At 35.7% G+C, this 19,554-nt stretch overlaps 1 protein-coding gene and 2 pseudogenes across 8 annotated transcripts in view; 1 reads left to right on the forward strand and 2 right to left on the reverse strand.

Moving 5' to 3' along the window:
* Nucleotides 1–19,554, reverse strand: part of LOC101716266 (argonaute RISC catalytic component 3) — a 119,305-nt gene that overhangs the window by 51,782 nt on the left and 47,969 nt on the right. The gene's annotated exons all lie outside the window — the stretch shown is intronic.
* On the reverse strand, nt 2–19,549 carry LOC110350453 (BAG family molecular chaperone regulator 1 pseudogene; annotated as a pseudogene). The gene has a single exon (XR_015452740.1). The product of XR_015452740.1 is annotated as a BAG family molecular chaperone regulator 1 pseudogene (transcript).
* LOC147827199 (U6 spliceosomal RNA) lies at nt 5,232–5,314 on the forward strand (annotated as a pseudogene).

Genomic DNA, 19,554 nt, shown 5'->3' on the forward strand with positions numbered 1-19,554 from the left:
GGAAAAAAACCACAAATAGTACAGATTAGTATTTCCCTAAGAAAATTCAGAAGCTTCACTTCAGGCTCTATGATAATTATCTACAGAGTTAAAATGATTCTTTATGTGTGTATATATGCATATATAATTTCCCCATATCAAGCAGTTTCAATATGACCTCTGAGGCACAAGAACAGAAAGATCAATTCTACAGGGTTTACAATCTCTTTCATTACAGGTACCTGAATCATCCCACTCTTAACTCCATATACAAGAGAAGTATTCTACATGAGACACTACCTGTAAAGGAAAAGGGTCAGATGAAAAAGTAGATTATTACTTTTTTTTTTTGGTACCGGGGATCGAACTCAGGTCCTTGTGCTTGCGCAGCAGGCAGTGAAGCGAAACCACTGAGCTAAATTCCTGGCCCTATTACTTCTTAAATAAGGTTTCCTACATTGTGTGTGTGTGTTGTATTTTTTTGGTACCAGGGATCAAACTCAGGACCTTGCTCTTGCAAGGCAAGTGACAGAACCACTGAGCTAAATCCCCAGCTACATTGTATATTTTTGTGAGAGTTTTCTTACAATGATCTGAAAAAATAATGGTTATTACATCCAAGCTATAGGAAGCAATATTAAAGGGTATCTGCCCAATATTTTTCAGGCAGTCAACCAGCAAAGCCTTGGGTTTTGTAGAAGAACTTCACCCAAGGTTAGCAGACCACCATCATTCATTTCTTTAACACATACTGATGCCAATTATGTGCTATAAAGGTGCTGGGGACATAATGAAAAGTAAAACCAGACAGACAATAAGCTACATGCAATTCATGTTATTTTTCTGCTCATAAGACAGGCCCACTGTCTGTTGAGGTAGGTATAAAAACTTTATGTGGTGGTTTTTTCTTTCCTTGATTTAGGATGAAATGTCCTCCACAAAATGTCCATCACCTCTCCAAAAATATTTATCAAAACTTTAACAGAACGATATTGACCAGACTGGTTTCTGGCATTCCTGTCTGCTCGCGAGAAGAAATTTTATTATTTTATCCGGAAAAAAACCCCAAAAAACCCCCACAAAACTTTAACAGTAGTTTTCATGCCAGAAATGTGGCTCAGTGGCACCACGCCTGCCTGGCAAGAACAAGATCCTGAGTTTGATCCCTAATACTAGAAAAAAAAAAGGACTGTAGCTTTCACAGGATATCTGAGGGTTGCTGAGGGCACTATGGGTATTTTTAATTTTTTAAAAAAATTACTTGTCCTTTTTATTTTAAAGGTTGCAAAGACAATACTTTTTCACCGAAAACCGGTATAGGAGTAGGAAAATTGGTAATTGGCAAGTTGCCTATTGCAGCTCTGGAGAAACAGGCAACTTCTATTTCAGAGAAGCTAGAGCTGTGGTGCTCCTCTTTGAGCAGCAGAGCATCTCTCCACTGCACTTCACTCAGCAAGGGCCAGATTTGTAGACTGCAGCTGCTGGGTCACACTCAACTACCCTTCATTACACCCTTCTTTTCAGAAATTTTCTGGTAGGACCATTGTGTCAATCTCCTCCAAGATCTTCATAAACTGCTCAACTGTGCCTTTTACTCTCCTACTGAGTTTGCAGAGAGCTTCACTTTGCAAATCCTTGGCTAGAAAACCTTGCTAGTTCTTTATTCAACTCTTCCAGGTGGTCAGCTATCTTCTCCACAGACATCTCCAAAGTTTTCAACTTCTTTAGGTCAAACTCTTCCTGTGGATTACTCTTTTCCCCAATTAACATGACTGGTCAAGCATTCTTTATTTCAAGTGCTGACAACTGCATCTATTTCCTTCGGCAATTTTCCCTTAAATATGAACTTTTGAAAAAGCAATGGAAACCCTGTGACCTCTTTAACAACCTGGGCCAGGTCTTGGACAACTGGTTCAGTGCTGTCCTGCTGACAGGAACCAGGAAGTCTGTGCTTTTCATTGCTGTGGTGATGGTCATGCTGACTGAGCCCAGGGTCTGCCATTTCCTGGGTTAAGGTCACTTCTTTAGTCTGGGCGACCTCCTCTGTCCTGGTCATGTCCTTTGTCGGGGTCGAGTGGGGACATGTTTTATTTTTTACCCGTGGCCTGAGAGAGCCCCTGGATTGGTCATGTTCACTGGCTGCATTCCGAACAGATGATGGATGCTAAGGAGGCGGCAGACCGGGAACCTGTGCTCCACCAGGCCAGAGCTTGTTGACTGACTGCCCAGTGGAGGAGCTCAAGAATTCTTTTTTCTTTTTCTTCATGGTGAGTACATATTATATTTTCCTTTCTTTACAACAGAAATAGTACAGAAATGAAGTATTATCATAGGGACACAAACAATATAGACACACAGTAAAGACCCTTTCCAATCTCAATCTTCCCCCTCCAAGGATCTCTAAAAGCAACCATCGTTAGTAGTTAGGTATGTATACATCTCTTTTAATGTACACTTATAAAAATAAAAATGAAGTGGGACCAGGGTTTTAGCTCAGTGGTTCCGCCGCCTGCCTTGCAGGTGCAAAAAAAAAAAAAAAAAAAAAGAAGAAATAATTTTTAGATGGGATCTGATGAGAAATGCTCCATGACTTTATCATTATTTAAAAAAATTAACAGCATGTTTTAGAGATCTTTTCATGTCAGAACACTGTTTTTAATGGCTAATGGCTACATATTATTCCACAGTGTGGGTGCATGACAATGAACTGAACATGTATTCTTTTCCCCTCATAGTAAAAAAGAACACTAATGGTAAAATATTAAAAACACTATTTTGGGGTGTTATTTTTCTTGTACAGCTCTATCTTAAAGAAGGTCTATATGTCCTAATATAGAATTATATGATTCTTTTTCACAGCTGTAGGATATCCCATTGCATGAATGTGCTATATGTCCCTAATGATGGATAGCTGTTGGTTTTGTTTTACTATTACAAACAATATTCCATTGACTACCTTATATATACTTTGTGTACATCCATGAGTACATGAGAAAAAGACTTAAGATACTTACAAATACTCATTTGTAACTTTCCATCCAAATAAACTTTAGAAATGCTTTTAGTTTTTTAAAAAAGGAGCTGCCTAGCAGGGGGGAGACTTTAATTTTGATCCCCAGCATGGCCAAAAATATATACATTACTCTATTGAAAAATGTAAAAATATTGTGCATAAAGAAAAGATTGGTAGGATATCTACCAAATTTAAGTCATATATTCATACTGTTTAAGTATATATTGATCTGGGTTAATTTTTAAAAACTAAATAAAAGAAAATAAAGATATGGTGAATAATGTGCTTATTTTGGCTTTCCTTTAATTCTACAAGTAAATTTTCTTTACTAGAGTGCTATAACACTAGCATTCACAACTAATGTTTTACACACCACAGAGTTGTAATTACTAAGCTAACATGTTGGAATTATTTCTCCTGTTTAATTCTCATCTACAATTTTTCTGTTAATCCCATTACACTCTTAATCATTTCAGTATTTACCATCTTCTCTATAAGAATGTGGTCGTTTGAGGTGAAATTTAAATTTGGTGATAAAAAGCTCTTTAAAGGATGGGTTGAAATCACAATAGTTCTTTTCTTTTCTCTTTTGAGACAGAGTCTTGTTATGCAGTTCAGGCTGGGCTTGAACTCACTCTGTTTGTTGCTCAGGCTGGGCTTGAACTCAAGGTGATCCTCCTGTCTCAGCCTCCTGAGTGCTCAGATTACAGGTGTGCTCCTCCATGCCTGACCACAATACAGTTTTTAATTAGAATGAATTTAAATTATCAAAGGTCTGCTTTAACCAGGTGTGATGATCCATGCCTGTAATCTCACCTACTTGGGAGGCTGAAGCAGGAGAATCACAAGTTCAAGGCCAGTCTGGGTAACTTAGCAAAAATTTGAAAAAACAACAACAAAAAAGGACTGGGGATATGGCTCAGTGGCAGAGTGCTTGCCAACAAGTACAAGGCTCTGTGTGGAATATCCAGTACCACAAAAGACAAAAACAATAGCAGCAGCAACAGCTAGTAATAATAAATGTCAGCCCCTTGGCTGAATCCTTAACATTTTATTCCTTCTTCATAGATTAGCTGATTATCATTGAAAAAGAGTCTACATTTAACATTTAAAAATTTATTAAATCAAATATACTAATATAAGTACACAATCATTTTTATAGATTGATGTTCCCAAAAAAGCATTTGATAAAATTAAGCACTGTAACAAAAATTTTTACTATATTGGAAACAAAAGGGAATTTCTTTAATCTGATCAAAGTTATCCACCAAAATCTATGACAAATTCAACTTTCCTTGATAAGAAGTTCTAGCTAGCAAAGTAAAGCAAATTAAGAGAAATAAAAGGTAAAAGGGCTGGAAAGAGAGAAATAAAATCATTACACTTTATAATATGACTATCTATATGGAAAAACAATAAAATCTATAAATTAATTACATAATTAATAATCCAGAAATGTTAGATTTTAGATCAACATATAAACATTCTTATATACTAACAACCAATTTAAAATATGATTTAAAAAAGATACTACTTAATCACAACAGAATTTTAAAGTACTTAGAATGGATGAAGTCTAAACAAAAGATGTGTAACACCTATAGAAATAATAGGTATCTTTGTTATTGAAAGCTTTTACAGGTGATTTAAATAACTGGAGAACTGTATGTACCCTATTTGTGTGGATTATCTGTGAACTGATCTACAAATTCAAAGCAATTTCAGTTCAATAGGACTGAAAATATATCCAATAGGCTACAGCCCCTCCATCTCTTGGAAATTAAGAGGCTGATATTGTAATTAACATAAAAGAACAATGAAACTGAAATAATCAAGACAATTCTTAAGTTATGCCCTATCATTTATCAAGCTTTGTAATAATCCTATTCAAATCAAGAGAATGTGAGGATAGACATACAGATCAGCTTGAAACCCTAACTCATACTACTGTATAAACAAAACCAAATTTCTATTCAAAGAACTAAATCTGAAGAGGAAAACAAATATTTCTTAGAAAACGTAGAACATATTTATGATCTTGGTGGTAGAGAAGAATTTCTTAAGATATAAAAACTACAAACCATAAAAACTATAAGAAAAAAGGACATAAAACTTAAAACTAAAGATTGGCACAAGAATATGTACACATGTATAATAATTACTACCTAAAATATGTAGAGTTCCTATAAATCAAGATAATGTGGCAAAGGATAGAAGCAGAGAAAATAAAAATAGCAATGTACTTGCTTCCGCAGCACAAACAGATTAGCATGTCCCCTATGCAAGGATGACACACAAATCTGTGGAATGTTCCATATTTTGTTGTGTACGTGTGTGAACTCACCTTGATGAATGTGGTCATTATGTTCTGCAAACATGTACAAATAAAACAAAATAAATGTAAGAGTTAAAAAAAACCCTAAAAAACTCTAAATAGCAAAAAAATAAAAACCTTCACACCTCCCTGTTTAATTTGCAATTAAGGAAAAAATAAATATACACACACTAATATCAGGCTAACAATCCAGAGAAGTAAAATTTCTAACAAAAACTAGTAAGTCAATGGAAGAAAGCGCTCAGATTGTTGAATATGAACTGATACAATTACTTAGCAGAGAAAATGGTAATATAAAAAAAATTTGAACCTGTGAATGATTTTCAACATCTGCAAAAGGAGACAGGAATTTTTTTGTAGCATATGTGAGAGTAAAAGGAATGAAATCAACCTAAACATCCATGAACAGAATAGATGTTTTATTATAAATTTATGGATGAATAGTATAAATTAAAGTTAATGGGAAGACACTAGAATTCAGATAAATAAAATTGAGGAATAAAGTACAGAAAATAGTTGAGCAGAGTATGGGGAAATGAGAGTTTATTAGCTATTTAGATTGCCAGTATCTAGGAAGTAAAATATACAAGGGAAAGGAAATTTAACAAAACAGACTAGCTATCTAGAATATCACTAGGATAGTTGTTCAATTTATGAACATGATGTATTGCTGAATTTACTAGTCATTTTAATTTCATTGAGATTTTTTTTTTGGTGGTACTGGGTATCGAACTCAGGCCCTTGTGCTTACGAGGCAGGCACAGCACCACTGAGCTAAATCCCAAGCCCTCATCAAGGTTTTATACTTTAAAATTTACATATATTTTATTAGATTTATTAATAACTGATAAACATTTCTTCGGTCAGAAATTTATCCTGTAACTTTCCTACTTACTATTACATGTTTGTCTACGGCCATACCACCCTGAACGCACCAGATCTCGTCTGATTTCGGAAACTAAGCAGGGTCGGGCCTGGTTAGTACTTGGATGGGAGACTATTACATGTTTGTTTTGGTATTTATATATTTAGTATCTATTTATTTTATTTTTTATTTTTTGGTACCAGGGATAAAACTCGGGTCCTTGTGCTTGCACAGCAGGCGGTGAAACCACTGAGCCAAATCCCCGGCCCATATTTAGTATTTGTATATTTAGTTGTGGTGCTATTGAACCCAGGGCCTCATGCATATTAAGCATGAAATGTACCACTGACCTATATACTTAACCCCCATTTATTTTTTAACCAGATTTCTTTTTATAGGCAGCAGTTTTAGGATGAAAAAAAGCTTGGAAATCAAATAGACTGATTTTAATACTAGCTCAACACTTAGTTATGACTTCTCTGAGCTTCTATTTATCTGTTTAAAAAATACCTACCTCTCATAGCATTGGGAAGCCAATGCAAGGTATTTATTTGTGCCTGAAACATGGTAGCAGCTCTTTCCTCACTTCTGAAGAACTGATAATTCATGCCATGTCACTAACCTGCTGATGTCTCAATTCCAGGCAGAATCATACTGTCAATATAAACTAACTCCTTGAAGAGGCTGTACAAAAGAATGTTCCATGAAACTGAGATTAGGATTGATTTTCACTGTGCTAAACCTAAAACTTTCTCTACTAGTATACAGCAGAAAGTAACATGTGAAAAGGAAATAATAAATATTCGTTATATTTAAAATAACTAGGATACATGTAACTATGAAGTGCAGGTCAAAATGACTAGCATAGAAGAGGGTAGTAGATTACGTTGGATCTTGGAAAATAAATTATTACAATTACACACTTTGATGTTATACACACATCGCTGGTATCCTGGGATGTACTTGGTATGGCTAATACCTGCCCCAATTATGTTTACTTCCATAGCTCTGAACCAAAAGAATAGAAATTATTAAAATCACTTGCTGGGTATGGAGGTACAAGCTTGTAACCCAGGTAGTAGAGGTGGTAGGGCAGGAGGATTGCAAGTTCAAGGCCAGCCTAGACAACTCAGTGAGATCCTGAATTAAAAAAAAAAAAAAAATTGAAATAGAAAAAACCTGAATTTTCAACTGAAAATTGGGAAGAACAAAAGGCCTGGGGATGTAGTTCAGTAGTGGAGTGCTTGCCTAGCATTAACAAGGCCCTAGGTTCAATTCTCAAAACCAGAAAAACAACAAAAAAGGTTCACTTACTACATAGTGACTCTTTTTTTGCAGTATTTAAGATCTTCACACGAAGCCCCAGTGTTCCCCCTCCCCTATGAATTTTTAAATTTTGAGAGAGGTTCTTGCTAAGCCACTAAATTGCCCAGGGTGAGCTCAAACTTGCAATTTTCTTCCTTTGGCCCCCCCAAGGTGCTGGGATTACAGGTGTGCGACACCACAGCTGGCTACAATGACTTTTTTTTTGCTACTGGGGATTGAACTCAGGACCTTCTGCTTGCAAGGCAGGCAGCAGCACCACTGAGCTAAATCCTGGCCACAATGACTTATTTATTTGTTTATTTATTTTTGGTACCCGAGATCGAACTCAGGTCTTTCCACTTACGAGGCAGGCACCAGAACCACTGAGCTAAATCCCCAGCCCCACAATGAGTTTTTATGTCACTAATCAGTGAGCATTTAATCTGCTACAGAGACCATGTTACCATATCTGTATTTCCTATATCAAATATATAGAACACTTAGGAAATATTTATTTACTGACAGGATAAAACATTGGGTTTTCTTCTAGTTTTTATGAAAAATACCACATATTTACCAAAGTGCATAAAACATAAATGTGTCATTTAACAAAACAAATTAGTATAAAATGAATATCCATGTAACCACTATTCAGATCAAGAACTATGGGCCAGGGATTTAGCACAGTGGTTCTGGCGCCTGCTTTGCAAACACCAGGTCCCGAGGTCTATCCCCAGTACCAAAACAAAACAAAACAAAATACAAAAAAACAGATCAAGGGTCAGGGATTTAGCTCAGTGGTTTTGCTGCCTGCTGTGCAAGCTCAAGGACCTGAGTTCGATCCCCAGTACCAAAAACCAAAAAAAACCCCCAAGAAACAGATCAAGAACTAAATATTGCCAGTATCCCAAAAGGATCTTCCACAACTCCTTTCCAATCTTAAATTCTTCTCTTCTAATGGTAATCAAAATCCAACTTCTATAATACTAACTTATCTTTATGGATTTATAACAAAATACATGTATTCACATAACAGTTTACTTTTTCTAGTTGCTGTATATTATGTAAGTGGAAATATAAAGCATGTGATCTTTTTGAGACCTGTTGAAGATTCTAACTCATTCACATTAATTTACTGTGTTTAATTTTCATTGGTGCATAACTCTTAAATATACAATTTATCCACTGTAATGCTGGTGGATATTTGTATTGATATCTTCCTTTGGTTACTATGAACATCTTTATTTTTGTTCACACATGCATGCACACAGAAACACATAAATCCCTCCAAAACAGGCTGTATCTAGGAGTAGAACTGCTAGGTCATGAGGGATATTTACATCTATCTTTCTTAGATAAAGCCTAACTTCCACAATGGTTTTAATAATGCACACTCTCACAGGCAGTGTATAAGAGTCAATGCTGTGTTGAATTCTCAAGTGTTAGTACTGCCGGCCTTGAATTTAGCCATTCTGATGAATGTGCAGTTAATGTCATTTCTGGAAAAAAAAAAACAAACTTGAAATATAACTTATATATAGTAAAATACAGTCAAGTGTAAATTTCAATGGTTCTATTATATACATCTATGATATTGCCCCCTGAATTAAGACAGAACATTTCTATCACCCCAGAAAATGTTCTTGTAATTAGTTTTTTCCTTGTCTGCGCTAGGGAACCACCTGATTCCTTTCATAATAGATAACTGGTTTAGAACTTCATATAAATCAAATTATACTGTATAGGCCATTTTGTGTTTGGCTTCTTTTGCACATCTTAATTAGTTGAGGTTCATCCATATTGTTTCATGAATTAGATTTTTTCCTTTTAAATTGCTGAATAGGCCAGGTGTGGTGGTGCATGGCTATAATCACAGCACTCTGGAGGCTGAGGAAGGAGAATCATCATGTGTTTGAGGTCAGCCTGGGCTACACAATGAGTTCAAGGCCATCCTGAACTACACAGCAACATCCTGTCTCAAAAAAAAAAACCCCACCCAAAATTGCTGAATAGTATTCCACTGAATGAATACATCACAATGTCTTTTTCCACTCACCTTTTATTGGCCAACTGGGTTGTTTTCAGCTTCTAATGTACAAAAATGTAAACACACATGAAGAAATCTTTATATGGACTACTATTCTAATTTTTCTTGGACTAAGACCTAGGAATACAGTTGGCAAATCATATGAAAAACTTTTTGTGTGTGTGTGGTGTTGAAAACTGAATTCAGGGCTTTGAGTTCTAATAAAATGGAAAATATTTTATTTTAAAAGAAACTGCCACACTAGTTTTCAAAGTGGTTGTACTATTTTATATTCCTATCACTTTTAGCTGCTCCACATCTTCATCAATACTTGGCATTTTCAGTGTTTTTAAGTTAGCCAATTTAGAGCACACAATGTATCTCAGTGGGCTTATTTGCATTTCCTGCATGACCAATGATGTTTAGCATCATTTAGCATTTTATTTATATATCTTCTTTTATATATGATATTTACATATTTTAGAATCGGCTTGTCAACTTTTCAATGTATATATCTTTAAAAAGCTAGGTGAAATTTCTTTATTGACTTTATAGATCAATTGTATTAAGCTTATAGATCAACTTGGAAAAATAGGTAGCTTAAAAAAGTTGAGTCCTGTGATCCAATAACATGATATATCTCTCTTTATACCTTCCTTCTTTGATAATACTTTGCAGCTTTCAGTGAATGGACTTTATACATGTCTTTATATTCTGAAATATTACATGTTCTTTGGGTGCTATTATATTATATTCTTTTGTTTGTTTTTTGGAACCAGGAATTGAACTCAGGACCTTCTGCTTTCGAGGCAGGCAGCGGAACATCTGAGCTAAATCCTCAGCTTGGTGCTATTATAAATGGTACTTAAGTTTAAACATTTTTCCAATTGTTGAATGCTGATATTGCTAAATTATTAGTACTCATTTTTGTGTATATGCAATCAGTGTCCTGTAACATTGCTAAATTCATTTGTTAATCTAGTAGCTTTTTTCCTGGTACCAAGGATTATCTAGTAGATTTGTACACTGTTTTTTAAAAAAATTAATTTTATTGGTAATTTAAGGTGTACAATATAATGACATTCATCATTGGAAATTTGCACCTTTACATAGTCCATCTTGGTGCTTATTTTTTCCCCATTCCCCTGCCCTCCCTTCAACCCCTCCACCCTCCCTATCTACAAAGACTTTGTTTCCATTTTCTCGTATTAATTCCATTCTCTTCTTTCCTTTCCCCTACCCCTCCCACTTTAGACTTTTTCTTCCTATTTCACATTATCTATTATACCTTTTAGTCCTTATTTACACTTTCAGTTTCTCACACTGGAGAAACTATTCAGTATTTACACGTGTGTCCTATTTATTTCACTTAAAAGTATCGCCTCAAAGTGCATCCATTTAGCTATAAATGTCTCTAGTTTCTCGTTCTTTATGGCTAATACTCCATTTTGTTAAAAAACCCACATTTTCTTTATCCAGTCTCCAGTTGACAGGCAATGTTCAGGGTTTTTTTGGGGGGTATTCCTTAGGATTTTTTAATGTAGACTATTATGTCTTCTGCAAATGGTTTTATTTTTTCCTTTCCAATATTACATCCTTTTTTTTTTTTTTTTTGTACTGGGGATTGAACTCAGGTTCTTGCACTTGCGCCGCAGGTGGCAAAACCACTGAGCTAAATCTCCAGCCTAACATCCTTTCCTGTTCTTCCTCCACCAATGGCTGAGACCTCCAGTATACTGAACAGAAGTAGTGAGAGCAAGCTTCCTTGCCTTATTCTTCATCTTAGAGCAAAAATGTTTTATCTTTTCATGATACATGGATGATGATACCTGTGTTTTTCTAGATGCTTTTATCATCTGAAGCTTCCTCTTGTTGTAAATTTTTACTGTGAGAATGTTAAAAAGTTTTGAATTTTTCTGGCTGAGAGGATAATACAATGGTATCTTGGTTCACAAACGTAATTTTTTCCATGATTCTGGAATTAATTCTGCAACCAGAATCATGGAAAAAATTAAGTTTGTGAACCAAGTATCATATATAGTCTTTGTTAGGTGTGAAACATATACTGACTCAAAAAATGACTTGGAAAATTGTTGTCTTTTATTTTCTGAAATAAATTTGTGTAAAATTGGTATAATTTTTTCCTTAAATGTTAGATAAAATTTACCAGTGAGGGCTGGGGATATAGCTTAGTGGTACAGCGCTTGTCCAGTATGTGTGAGGTCCGGATTTGAACCACAGCACTGCCAAAACAAAAAAATGAAAACACTTCCTACTATGTGGAATCTAAAAAAGATGACAATACAAAGGAGGCTTTTACAAGACAAGGAATGGAGTAAGGGTGAGACTGAGTGTCAGGGTGGGTAATGGGGGGATGAATACATTATATGCATTGAAACAAAAAAGGTGAATGAAACTAGGGGGGTAGGTGAGCAAGAGAGGCAATGGGGGGATGATTAAAGTATGTTATGTGCATGTACAAATCTGGCAAAATGAAACCCACTAATCTATATAACGAATATGCACTAACAAAAAAAGATTAGCATTCATATGCAAATAAAAAAATTCACTAATGATATCATTTGAGACTGAAGTTTTCTTTGTGAGGAGATTATAAATTCAATTTCTTTGATACAAGGCTACTCAGATTTCTTAAAATCAATTATGTAAAGCTGTTACTGTCAAGCAATGTTTCACTGTTATCAAATAAATTGGCACAAAGTGGTTCATAACATTCCCTTTAACACAATATTTAATTCCAAAGGATATTTAGTGATATCCCTTCTTTCATTCCTGATACTGGTAATCTGTTTTTTCTGTTTTTCTTAATTTTGGGGGGTTGTGTTCTATTTTTTTTGGTATTGGGGATCAAACTCGGGACCTTGTGGTTGTGAGGCAGGCACTGGAACCACTGAGCTAAATCCCCGGCCCGGGGGGGTTGTGTTCTAGGGAACTGAATTTAGGGCCTTCATACTGAGATACATCCCCAACCTTTTTAAAAGTTTTTAAATTTTTATTTATTATTATTTTGGGGGGTACCAGGGATCAAACTCGGGTCCTTGCCCTTTTTTATTTTTGAGACAGGGTTTTGCTAAGTGACTAAGTTGCCCAGGATGAGCTCGAACTTGCCACCCTTCTGCCCCAGCCTGCTAGAGTGCTGGAATTATAGGCATGTGCCACCATGACTGGCTTAGTACATCAACATTTTGGAAGATGAAAGGCAGTGACATAGTAGATCCAAGAAAATGAAATAACAAACCAGCTGTTTGGGAAAGGTTAAGAACCAACTGCATTTATACCATTGAGTCCTCAAAATGTACAAGTACCAGTATTGGGTATGACTAAAACAAGTGATACAAGGATGATGGAGGTGAAAAAAAATGAAGAGGCAAGTTGAGAAGCTGGTGGAATTTTAGATCACCTGACTAGATCACTCTGCTGATCAGCTTCCTGTTCTTCATTGCATAAATCTGAAGGTTTATTTCTAAAAAAGGTAAATCAAAGACTCTCTGCAATGAAACCAGGCATAGTTGAGGGCATAGGACTATACATCAAACAAGAGAATGAATGCCTGTAAACATATAAAATGCCGAATACAAAAATTCCCCTGCTAGAACTTCAAACTTCCAGAACATAGGCAACCATACTGTTACCTTTTAGGCAAGAGTTTGGAAGACTAATCTTGGGGTAATGTGACCAGCCTAAGGATCCTAACATGTAAATTCTCCAACCTCATACCACTGAAATCATCTTGTGACAAAGACTGCAGTCAACAAGCCTTACCCACGCATTCAGAGCTTCTAGTCAGTATGCTTGGCTCCCACTGAATCATGAGTACTAATCAAGGGTACTAGATATCTGAGGAAATCCTCCAAAATAGAAGACAGAACAAAACAAAAATGAACTGGAGGAAGCCTAAAGATATACAAGAAGAACCCCAAAATAAATTTTTATGTTCAGAGAGCTCAGAGAGGGTACTGCATCTGTCAAATAAGAACAGCACACTCGTGGGGCATGGTGGAACATGCCTTTAATCCCAGCTACTTGGGAGGCTGAGGTAGGAGGATCACAAGTTTGAGGCCAACTTAGCCAGAATCTCTCTCAAAAGGGCTGGATATAGTTTAGTGCAAGATCCTGGGTTCAATACAAACTTGCAATCCTCCTCCTCAGCCTCCCAGGTGCTGGGATTACAAGTATGTGCCACCATGCTCAGTTTCCAGCTTCAAACTTCTAAAGGAAAATTATTCCCAACATACAAACTCACCTCTATTGTGTGTGTGTGTGTGTGTGTGTGTGTGTGTGTGTGTGTGTGTTTTGGAAAGGGGTGTTGCTATATTCCTAGGCTAACCCTGAAATCCTGGGCTCAAGTGATCCTCCTATCTCAGTCTCCTGAGTAAATACCAGTATAAGTTTGTTGATAAAAGATATTTTCCAATATGCAAGGTATCAAAAAATTGGTATCTTATCTTTTCTCATGAAGCTCTTGGGGTGAAAAAAAGAGAAAAAGAGGAAGGTAACAAGAAATCAGTGTAGGAGCAAGACAAATCTCAAGACCGCAGTACACCAAACATGAAGGATATACTCAACCACACTGACACAGGATGAATCAAGAAACAGATCTGACAAAGGCTGTCATGAGATTCCTACACTTGTAATCTCAGATACCTAAGAGGCTAGGGCAGGAAGATTTCAAGTTCAAATTCATCCTGGGCAGCTTAGTGAGACCCTTTTTCCAAACAAACAAAAGGAAAACAGCTGGGGATAGATATACTTACTGTGAAACTCTGGGCTCAATCCCCAGTATCAGAAATGGCTAGATAGATATCGCTAATACTGTGATTAATAAATTACTTTCTAGAAATCCATTTTCTATGCTGAGAAACCATATTCAGTGTGAAGTTTTGACTTGTAAGCAAAAATAAATTACATTTATTGAATTCTACAACCACTTATATATTCTGACTACTTTTTACTAGAAGAAACATGGATAGTGAATGCATTACACAAAGGTACATTTATTGAAAAGCATAAGAAAGTAAACAAAACTAAAGGTACTTTTTCCCCTTCTTTCAGTGTTAGGGATGGAACCCAGGGTCTCAAACATGCTAGGTAAACACTTTATCACTGAGCTATCTTCCAGCCCTAAAATATTTTTAAACTGAGATATCTAAGGTTTAACATTTGCCTGCCAACCATAGGATGCAGTATAGAATTATGAGTGTTTTAAAGGCATAAGCTTTGAAGTCAGAAGAATTGACTTCTACCATTTAAATAAAAAATATGTAGGGCCGGGGATTTAGCTCAGTGGCGCCGTGCCCACCTTGCAAGTGCAAGGTTCTGAGTTCGATCCCTGGTAACCCCCCACCACCACCACCAAAGGAACACTGGCCAAGTGACTGTTAGCCTCTAAACTTCTGGTGGGGGAAATCAACTAACTCAGTGTTGCCCAGGCTGGTCTTGAACTTGTAGACTCAAGTGATCCTCCCACCTCGGCATCCCAAGTAGGTGGGACTATAGGCATGCTCTACCATGCCAGGTTCTGTGGTGATATTTATATAACAATGTAAAATGTTTAGCATCCTGTCTGGTACATAATACGTGGTAAATAAAACCATCTTAAGGGAGAGTATTGAGGGCATAGCATACTGCAATGGTAGAGTGTACCCTTAGCATGTTTGAAGCCCTAGTCAAATCTCCAACACCCAAAACCTTCGTCTTAAGGGATACACAACTGACAAACTTAAGATTCACTATGATGTTCTTCAAATGTATGAATTATAAAAATAAAATCCAAATTATAAATGAGTGTTCCTTTAAAGCAGGATAACCTAGAGAAATATTCTGCATTTCATTAAAATCTAAGATGCCACTGATGCCAGTTTATGTATCTTAAAAGAAACCTGCCAATTAAGCTGTGACAAATCATGAATTATAAGATATTTCCAAATTATAGAAATACTGAAAAGTGAAAAGAAAAAATTTTGAGTCTTAGATTGGTAAAGTATAATAAGTTTAATTGCATAGTTAAGATATTAAATAACCACTAAAACTATTTTTCTCAAGAGAAATTTAGGCAAACAACTAGTACTATTTCCTTTCTTGAGGAGTAATTTTTTGGTGTTTTTTGTTTGATTTTTTGAGACAGGGACTCACTATGTAGTTTTGGCTGGCTTTGAACATACTATGTAGCTCAGGCTGGCCTCAAACTCATGGAGAGCCTACTGCCTCAGCGTCCCAAGTGCTGGGATTACAGGTATGCGCCACCATGCCTGGTCTAAAGAATAATTTTCCATGCTTGTCTCTACTACCAGTTTTACCTAACTGCCATTTGTCACTTTCTTAAGAAATGGTCTTCAAACACAAAAACTAGAACAGATCCCTCTGTTGCATGTTTCTACTGTACTTCTCCATTGTAGTGTTTATCATATTGTTCAGTACTAGTCTTCTTTAGCTAATTTCAAATTCAATAAAAGCTGTTTTAGTTAGAGTAATATACTAAGTACAAGAATTGTAAAGTCAAAATCATACAAAAAAAAAAAAAAAGAAATTTAACAAGTGATATCACACACATTCTAGACTTTATCAGTTGACCTGTCAGTGGACACTTGGGTTATTTTCATACCTTGAACACTCTGAATAAAGTTACAATGAACATGGCAGTGCATGCAAATATCTCTTTGAGATAATGATTTTATCTCCTTAAATATAAACCTAGGAGTAGGATTGCTGGATCATATTGTAGTTCAAATATTTTTAATTTGGTGGAGGGAACCTCCATACTATTTTTATAATAGCTGTACCCAAGGTTTATTTATTATTTGCCAGTAAAAGGTAATGCTGCTATGAAAAAATAATAAGTTGTATTGACCACCAAACTTGTTAAATTTTTTTTTGTATGATTTTGACTTTGTAATAGCTAACAACTTGAAAACAGCCCAATTGCCCATCAACTGGAGACAGGATAAAGAAGATAATGTTGTTGTTTTTTTAAATAAAATGGAGTACTACTCAGCCATAAAGAATGAGAAACTAGAGACATTTATATTTATAGCTAAATGGATGCATATTGAGGCCAAGTGAAATAAATAGGTCACACATGGGTAAATACCAAATAGTTTCTCTGGTGTGAGAAACTGAACACGTAAATAAGGATCAAAATGAATAATAGATAATGTGAAATAGGGAGAAAAGGTTCAAAGGGGAAGGGGAAGTGGGAGGGGTAAGGGAAAGGAAAGAAGGGAAAGGAAAGGAATAAATATGAGAAAAGGAAAAAAACAGAAACAAAGTCTTTGTAAATAGGGAGGGTTGAAGGGGTTGAATGGAGGGCAGGGGAATGGGGGAAAGAATAAGAACCAAGATACATTATGTAAAGGTACAAATTCACAAAAATGAATGTCAGCATTTGTGTACCTAAAATGTACCAATAAAATTAGTGAAAAAAAGAGAGAATATTATTCAGCCTTACAAAAGGAAAGCATGGTGGTGCATGCCTGTAATTCCGGCACTTGGATTGCCATGAGTTTTAGGTCAACATGGACTACACAGTGAGTTCAAGGTCAGCTAGACCTCGTCTCATAGCTAGACCCTGTCTCAAAACCACCACTACCACTACAACAGAACAAAAACCAAAGAAAGGAGGTCCTGTCATTTGTGATAATTATATAGGAACTTGGAGGACAGTATGTTAAGTGAAATCAGCTGGACACAGACAAATACTGCACAATCTCACTAGTAAGCAGAAACTAAATAAAATGGACTCATAGAAACATATAGCAGAATGGGAGTTACCTAGGTCTGGGGAATGTAGGGAGACAATGGTCAAAGGCTACAAAGACAAGTTACAGATACAAAATGTACAGCATGGTGAATATAGTTAAATAATGCACTGTACATTTGAATTTAGTGAGAGTAGGTCTAAAGTGTGATCACATATACAAAAGTAACTATGCGAGGTGATGGATATATTAATGAGCATGACTGTGGTAATCTTTCACAATGTATTTCTATTATCAAAAATCATGTTGTATACCTTAAACATGTATAATTTGTTTTTTTTTTTTTGGTACTGGGGATTGAACTCAGGACCTTGTGGTTGTGAGGCAAGTGGTGTAACCACTGAGCTAAATCCCTGGCCCAAAAAAATATAATTTCTGTCAGTCATACCTCAATAAAACTGGGAGAAAAAGAAAACCATTATAAATTTTGGATGTTTTTTCATTTCATTAATTAGCACAAGTTTTGTTTTTTTTTTAAAGATCAATCTTATTTCTTTGCTTTGCAATGGTATAAATCACACTTTGTTCACAAAAATCACACTCATATTTTTTAAAAACACATGGCTTTTTTGTTCTCTTCTCCCTACACTAGCCAAACTATTACATTCCTTTTCCTTAAGAGAACCACAATCCTCAAATTGGCATGTATTTCTCCAATTTATATTTTTGTATTTTTAATGTATTTATATATAGCCTGTATATACTTTAGTTTTAAATTTATCTAAAATAATATATCTTTTGCTATTTTTTCTTTTGCTATTTGTAGTCTGGACTACACAGTGAGACCCAGTCTCAAGAAAAAAAAAAAAGAGAGAGGACTTGGGCTAGCAATAGAGGGTACACTGGTGAATATGATGGACAGTGCCTAGCTTCAAGGAGCTTTCATTTAATTAGACACACAGCAATAAATACTTATAATTCAAGGTCACCCATGCAATTACACAGGAGGAATACTGTACCATGGGAATACATAGAAATACCTAACTCAAAGTTGGGGGATGGCTGGATGGGGGAGAAAAAAGGGTATCATAAATTGCTTCTCAAGGAAGTAACATGTAGATTAAAACCTGTAAGAAGAACACAAGTTAGAAAACATAAACTGATATCCTTGTCTTGGTTTTGATTTTATTGAAAAAGCTACCATTGTTGAACTAAGCAATCATTTACTTTTAGAACATATTTCCTCTCTTGGCCTCTACTATATTTTGGCTCTCATAATCTCTGTGATAATCATTACTTGCTTAGTGGTTCTTCTTCCCTCCTTATAACCTAGTATTCCCTATAGTTTTAGCATTCTTTTTCCTGTTTTAACCTAAGTACTGAAGACTTTTCCATGTCTAGGGTTTTAAATATGATTTATACACAATGGAGTTTCAACAATCTTGACTTTACTCCAACTACAATAAATTTCAAACCACATACTAGATGTCACTAGCCATATGTTCCATAGATTCCTCAAGTTTTGGATATGTTAACATATGATCTATCCATACATGGTGACCTACTACTCACATTCAGTTGCGAGCATCACTGGTCATAACTGGTAGAAATCCCACGGTCAATAATCTGAATCTGTGTTGGAGGATATGAACTTCCTGGAAACCACTTTCCACAGTCACTGTACCTGAAGTAATTTTTAGGCCAAGTATTTCTTTTTGTTTCTTGTTTTACATTTTTAAAAATTTGTCAAGTTGGCCAGGTTTCTAGTTGCCATTTAATCAAACACTACGCTAGGTGTTGCTGTGAAGATATTTTGTAGATATAATTAAAGTCCATAATCAACTTACTGTAAGTAAGGGAGATTATCTTGGGTAATGTGGATAGGCCTGATTCAATTAATTAGAGAGCCTTAAAAGCAGGACTGAGACTTTCTCAAGAGAGAGAGAGAAGAAACTCACCTACAGACAATATCTTCACATTGTGAACAAGAATTCTAGCTTGCCTTTTCTGATGCCTACTCTAAGGATTTCAGGCTAGCATCACTATCCTCTACAATTGCATAAACCAAATCTACACATCTTCTATTGGTGCTGCTTCTTTAGTTGAACCTTGACTGATACATCAAGCTTTTCGTGTACTGCAAAAATAATTCCTTCAACAACCTAATAAAGCTTCTAGTCTATTTGTTTCTAATCAGTTCCATGTACCAGTAACTATACCCAAATTTTTTCTGGACATGGTTTTTTATTTTTTCAGCTTAATCCTTGGAATATGTTCCTTCCTCTCCATCCCACATTAGACCATCACCATCTCTTA

The sequence above is a fragment of the Heterocephalus glaber genome, unplaced genomic scaffold, assembly GCF_053883595.1.
Source record: "Heterocephalus glaber isolate CG9 unplaced genomic scaffold, H.glaber_assembly_v1.0 deba00001452, whole genome shotgun sequence".
NCBI classification, from domain to species: Eukaryota; Metazoa; Chordata; class Mammalia; order Rodentia; family Bathyergidae; genus Heterocephalus; species Heterocephalus glaber.